The sequence below is a fragment of the Brassica rapa genome, unplaced genomic scaffold (genome assembly GCF_000309985.2).
Source record: "Brassica rapa cultivar Chiifu-401-42 unplaced genomic scaffold, CAAS_Brap_v3.01 Scaffold0599, whole genome shotgun sequence".
NCBI classification, from domain to species: domain Eukaryota; kingdom Viridiplantae; phylum Streptophyta; class Magnoliopsida; order Brassicales; family Brassicaceae; genus Brassica; species Brassica rapa.
Genome location: NW_022610539.1, coordinates 52,986 through 59,779, shown reverse-complemented (window position 1 = coordinate 59,779; position 6,794 = coordinate 52,986). Strand labels below are relative to the sequence as shown.

Genomic DNA, 6,794 nt, shown 5'->3' with positions numbered 1-6,794 from the left:
AAAAGCCCGTGCTTACGTCACCACCTTAATCCGCATCGGTCAATGGCCCGAATCGATTGGTATAAACGGATTTGCTCCGCTCCGCATCCAACGAAGAATCGCCGACCCCCATCTGCTTCCCTCCCGATAATTTTCAGCACTCTTTGACTTCTCTTTTCAAAGTCTTTTAATCTTTTACGTCGCGGTACTTGTGTCGCTATCGGTCTCTCTCGCCCACATTTAGCCTTGGACGGAATTTACCCGCCCGATTGGGGCTTGCATTCCCAAACAACCCGACACGTAGACAGTGCCTCGTGGTGCGATAGGGTCTGGGCACGACGCGGCTCTCACCCTCTCTGGCGCCCCTTTCCAGGGACTTGGGCCCAGTCCGTCGCTGAGGACGCTTCTCCAGACTACAATTCTAACGCCAAAGATGTCTGATTTTCAAGTTGGGCTATTCCGGTTCGCTCCGCCGTTACTAAGGGAATCCTTGTTAGTTTTTTTCCTCCGCTTATTGATATGCTTAAACTCAGCGGATGATCCTGCCTGACATGGTCGCGTTGAGGACTTTGGGTCATCAAGAGCTTTTGGACCGGAACATCTGACTATATGACGAGAATTGAATTCACCACCGCATGTCAAGACGCTCCTGGCGTCCTTAGCTTGGATTTTGGCCAACCGCATGCGGTAACACACGGGAGAAGATCAGCTTCCGTCCCCTATCCTCGAGAGGATGGGGGACGAATATTTGTGACACCCCCAGCCAGACGTGCCTTCGGCCAGAAAGCTTGGGGCGCAACTTGCGTTCAAAGACTCGATGGTTCACGGGATTCTACAATTCACCCCAAGATATCCATTGCCAAGAGTCGTTTTAGACTTTACATTGCAGCACTACTTCTGAAAAAAAAACCGTCTCTGGGTTGGCGAAAGCAGGCCGTTTAGTTGCATTTTTCCTTGACACTTTTTGTGCCGGGCTTTGGTGATATCCGGAAGCTATGCGTACGATCCAACCAAAACTGAAGTCTTGGGAATGGATGAATGCATAACCACGGAATCGGCAGGCACAGTAAGAAACCGGCCTACCAAGAGGATGTTTCACTCGTTCTGAGGTCATTCTATTTCCAGGGTACGACAATGATCCTTCCGCAGGTTCACCTACGGAAATCTTGTTACGACTTCTTCTTCCTCTAAATGATAAGGTTTAGTGGACTTCTCGCAACGTCGCAGACGGCAAACCACCTGTCACCGCCCGCCCCATCCTGGATAGGATTGTCGGGACGGCCATGGTTCGAGGGAAACATACCAGCCGGTCTTAAGACCTTAAAGGCTAGCGTTTCATGGCCAAGATTGAAGGTTAAGGACGTCAGGATGCTGAGACTTAACCTTATAAGAGAAAGATGTCAGCTAGGATAAGCTGTATAGAAGCTGGGCGATGCTTACAAGAAGCTCGATCAGCTAGACGTAGCTCGGTCAAGCTCAGCCTAGCTCGTTCCAAGTTAAATCAACTCAACTAGCTGGACTACTAGCTTACTCAGCTGAGGCAGCTGGGAGTCAGTTCATCTCAGCTCGACGGACTGTTCGAGTTTTGGGCCGATGGTCCGGGTCCGGGTCAGTGGCGGGCCATGAGGTCCGGCCATGTAGTCCATGAGTCGTTGGGCTTTTGTGGGCAGGCCGTGGGCGTGGTTACCAGGTCTTGGCTTGGGTTGGACGTGCCTATAAGGTCTGGAACCTTCTATTTCTGAACAGGTACGATCTAGACAGTTGATTGTAATCGATGGCCAACATCTGTCCCAAAAAGATGCTTCGAAGGGATGTGACTCTTCGCACATGACCTTTGGTTCTCTATATAAAGGGAAGGACTTCCAGGGATTATGAATTCATTCTCATTCAGTCTCATTCTGTATGAGATAAAGGACACACGTCCTAAACAAAGGGATCCCCCAATGAGAAACGAGAATCCAAGCCAGAAGGGCAGAATCCGGGATAAAAACCATAAGGGCACTATCCGGTTCATGGTGAGTATGGCTTTAGCCATATGAGGCCGTGGCTTTTATAAGTCACTAAGGCCAATAGGAAGACCTATTCCTGGACGGAAATAGGTGCCAAGGACCAAGGGTGGTTAGCCGAGAGACGGAATGACCAATTGGTAAGGGCTATAGCGGCTGTGAGTGGTTCTATCTCTGTCTCTTTATATTATTATGTCTATATGATATATATATATATATATATATATGAACGTGATAGTTAACCATATTAACACGTCATAGACCATGGGGTCATGGTTGGTTACGTTGATTGCTAACCATAGCGGATAGGTTGGATCAAAAGGGTACTAGTCGCCAAAGGTTGCGTGTTTCCAAGGGTCATGAGTTACCAAAGGTTGTGAGATACCAAACGATGCAAGTAACCAAAAGTTACGAGATACCAATGGTTGCAAGTATCAAAGGGTACGAGGACCAAAGGGTACCAATGACGGTGCATCGTGATACAAGGTTGCGTGTTGCCGAGGATCATGTCGTGATCCAAGAGGTACGAACGTGTCATGATCCAAGAGGTATGAACGTGTCGTGATCCATGAGGTACGAACGTATCATGATCCATCGGATGTGAAAGGTTCGTGACCGAAAGGGTACAAACGGGTTAAGACTGAAAGGGTATGAACGGAACAGGACCGAAAAGGGTACGAGAGGTTCAATGATCACAAGGACACCAAATGCATTATGTTGGGCGTGGACCCACATGATGGAAATAGGTTGTCCTACAGGTCAATACATGAGTGTAAAGAAATAGTGAAGGCCTTAAGGCTAAGTGCAATCCGTACAACATGATTGATGTATGAACCATAATCCATGGTCAATGGATGAAGGTTCTGGCCGCAATGGCTAAGTGGGATATCTTACGATCAACCTTTGGTTGGTTAGTAGAATAGGCGCCATATGCCTCATGTAGGGCGTAGACCCACATAATGGGAATGGAAGGCCGGTTATATCAGTACATGCTAAGTGGACGATGGATTATGAAGTCTAGTGGTCGGGTCATGTTTCATGACGATGGTTCGATGGCCGAACACTAGTATGGATAGTCACGTTGCTGGAGTAAGAGTATTGATGTGATGCTTCTAGATATCAACCTTGGTGTTAATAGCTTCGAGATTGGCTAAGAGTCATTATGAAGTGTGTGGCTAGTACTATGTGTCATAGACCATAGATACTGAGCCTAAGTGTGATTGTTCAAGGAAGGTCGTGTAAGATCTGATCATGGTTGAGTATGGACGACCTTACGTCTGAATGATGGTTCAAGGTGTCGGTCCTAACCTGATTGATGAATGCATCGGTTGGTATGAACAAATCATATATGTTGTCTGGGTTAAGTCCCAAGGCTGGTAAGGCCAGATGAAGACTCATCAGTTCCAAGTCATGTGAGGATGGTTGGTTGATTGACTTAGGATCTAATGAGCTTTGTCAGTCTAGAAGATGGACTTGGTACTATTGCCTATAAGGCAAAAGGATTTCGGATTGTGCATGAGCCGAGAAAGGCCATATGCATGAGCCGAGAAAGGCCATATGCAAACCCTCAAAGGTTACTTATGTCTGTGGGGGATGGTAGGTTTAATGACTAAGTACCTAGGGGAGTTGTTTGATGCAGGAGTCACGATAAGGACCTTAAGTAAGATCATTGAGTGATCGGGGTTCAGCTGTCAAGCAAGAGAAATTTGAGTCAATGGAGGACCGATGAGCTAATAAGCTCCATAGATGTGGCAAAGGTATGATCTAGCATTTACTTATGTAGATCTAGATAGAATGGTTTAGGGGAATGGAACCTCAGAATTGTATGGCTTGGTTTGGGTTTAGGATTGACCTTTAAGCTAGTTGGTAGTTGAGTAGACTGACCAAGGCTAAGGTGATTCGACCAGACAAGTGTTAGATTGGTTTTAGACCAATGGTTAACTAGAGAATAATCCGCTACGTATCTGTTGAAAGGATCTAAGCTATTAATGACTAGGGAAGTATTTAGATAAGGTTTAAGTTAGCCCTCGCCTTTATGCGATATAATAAATAAATGGCAAAAATTAAGAGGTTCGGCCAGGAAGTGGACCGAGCGATGTAAGGCTTCGACCACGGCCTTGTCGGCCGGATCTGGGTATTACAAGTTGGTATCAGAGCATGCTTGATCATGTTTTGGACAACGCTCTAAGATTATGAGTTTCATACCGAAATTATTTCCAAAACTATGATGACTACGAAACCTTAGTTTGGGTGAGCCAAGAAAGAGTTGAGGAAAGCTAGGGTATCATGCTTGTGAATGTGGGAATTTTAAGATGAACCGGCTTATCCAAGATACATTTTCCAAGGGCAAGAACCTAAAAACATAAAGGTTGGTCGATCTAGTATTTAAAAGTAATAGACGGGTTGGAAGGGATGGAATCAATGCAAGAATTTTTTATGGATGACCTGAAAAAGGGAAGTAACATGGACCAGAGAGTGGCTTGGGTTGAAATAAACGTGCAGCATTCTACTGAAGTAAAGTGTTATCCCTGATGGTCGTTCATAATAAGTAAAGCATATGCAATATTAAAATCTGACTCAAGGGAGACACTACATGACCAGTACACGAGTGGACTTCTGATCAGATGGATCAGTTAGGACTCGGTATAAGTCAAGGTAGGTTTCCATTGATCGAGTCATGGAATGAATCAATTCCAATCTGAATCCGTCCAAAGAAAGAATGAGGAAACTCAGGGTGTTCGTTCCAATCATTGGAAGAACATGATGTTTAAGTATCATAGTATGATGGGGATTGTAGTATATTATAATTGCTGTTGTGAATGGTGTGAGCATTTGGAATAGTAAGACGCTTTGGAGAATGGTATGGGAAGTTTTCCAAATATGTGATCGAACCGAAATCCTACTCATCTAGGTACCTAATGGTAGTGGAAGTATTAAGTGATTGGCGACGTCATGAGGGAAAAACAATTACCACAAGTGGATTTGTGGTGTGGAAAAACACATACTTTTTGACACAAAGGCTACACATAGTTTTGTGAGTCCGGGACTGGTCGGAAAGAGTCTGTTCTGTCTGAGTTCTGGATGATTCGAGACTAGTGAGGGCAGCCGATGGGCAAATAATGCATTCACTAGGGCTCAGGAAAAATATCCTGGTGATGATCCAGTAGAGAAATCTGCCTGTAGATCTGATTGAGAAAAATATCCACGCGCCTACAGAATCATGAGATGATCCTATGCATGAATCTGTTTGGGAAAGTATCCGGCCACTCTCGATTGCCACCAAGTTCGTGTGCAATTGGAGACTGGACCTCACCCGATCCAGTACCAAAGTCTGAGTCTGAGTCCGGCTCTAAGGAAAGAAGGGGTGTCAGCAGTCCAAGTGAATCGGATGCTTAGACAGGGTTGTGAAGTATTTTTTTACCACAACTACAACTATGGAGCACGGAAATTCTGTTGATCTGTCTGGGATCTCGTTGGTATCGAGATCCAATGTCTGAGTCCGACTTTAAGGAAAGTAGTGGTGTCAGCATTCCGTGTGGATCGGATAGACGGGATTGTGAAGGATCTGTCTGAGGATCCGTTGGTGTCTAAGTTCCCAGATGTGTTCTGCTCGCTACAGGGTGTCCCCCCTGATAGGTCGGATCCATTAATGATTGAACTGGAACCAGGGGCAGTTCTGCTGTCCTAGAGTCTGTTTCTGATGGCTCCTACCGAGATGGCCAAGCTGAAGTCGACCACGTCCGAGAGAGGACCATGGTCACAGTACAACCAAGTCGGAGATTGACCTAAGGTTGAGAAGAGAATGATCAAGTCCAGTAAGGGATGAGGATCAGGCCACGACCTATTCAGAGATGGACCTATAGTCGGGGTGAAATGGTCGAGTCCCTGAGTGGACCAGGACCGGAATACGATCACGTCCGTAAATGGACCAGGATCGAATTATGACAAAGTCCAATGAAGGACAGAGGTCAAGTCTGAGGCGTTTTTAGTCTGGAGGGACTAAGATCGCAATGTGGCGAAGCCTGAAAAGGTTGTGGCTGGTTAAGGGGATGATCCAGTACGTTGTGGCTGAGGTCATGAACCTTATTGTCCATAAAAGACAAAAGAACCATAACAATCTGTTAGGACTCGTTGTAGGACGAGCAGCCTAAAGATTAGAACGAGTTCGTGAGGACTTGACTGGTACATCGAGTGGCGTGGGGATTGGCCAAATCTACTAAGGCTCGAGTATGCAGCAAGTTCCTAGGGACTTGTTATGATCTAGTCGTGGACTATGATCAGAGATAGAATAAAATCTGAAGAAGATGACATTCAAAAGAAAGACATAGACTTGTTGGATACTAGGACCGCAACATGGAGCGTTCGTCTAGTGACACAAGGAATGTCTTTTGATGGAATTACAAGTATCACTTGAATGAATGCTGGATGGACCCTCCACTGTGGTCGAAGTACACCAGTAAGGGTGCCATAAGCAAAACCAGAAGTACCCCTTGATACGATTGTTTGTGGTTAAATCCTTATCAAGTAAGGGAGACTTGTACAACGATGGTCAAAGGAATTTGATCATCGAAGTGGTTTTTGTTGTTCTGAATCGGGCTTGTTCTATTCCCTGATCAAGACTAGAATAAGTTCGGTTGGAATATTTTGTCTTAAGACAAGGTAAAATCATCACCGGATTCGAGGACGAATCCATTTCAAGTGGTGGAGACTTATCATGCCCCCAATCCTGGATAAGATTTTCGGGACGGCCATGGTTCGAGGGAAACGTACCAGCCGGTCTTAAGACCTTAAGGCTAGCAATCCATGGCC

General features: G+C 45.7%; 1 long non-coding RNA gene across 1 annotated transcript; it reads left to right on the top strand.

The window, feature by feature from the left end:
* Nucleotides 1-5,356: 5,356 nt before the first annotated feature.
* Nucleotides 5,357-6,517, top strand: LOC117130618. Its single transcript, XR_004453942.1, has 3 exons — nt 5,357-5,445; nt 5,496-5,499; nt 5,548-6,517. It is a non-coding gene; the product is annotated as an uncharacterized LOC117130618 (long non-coding RNA).
* The last annotated feature ends 277 nt before the right edge of the window (nt 6,518-6,794 follow it).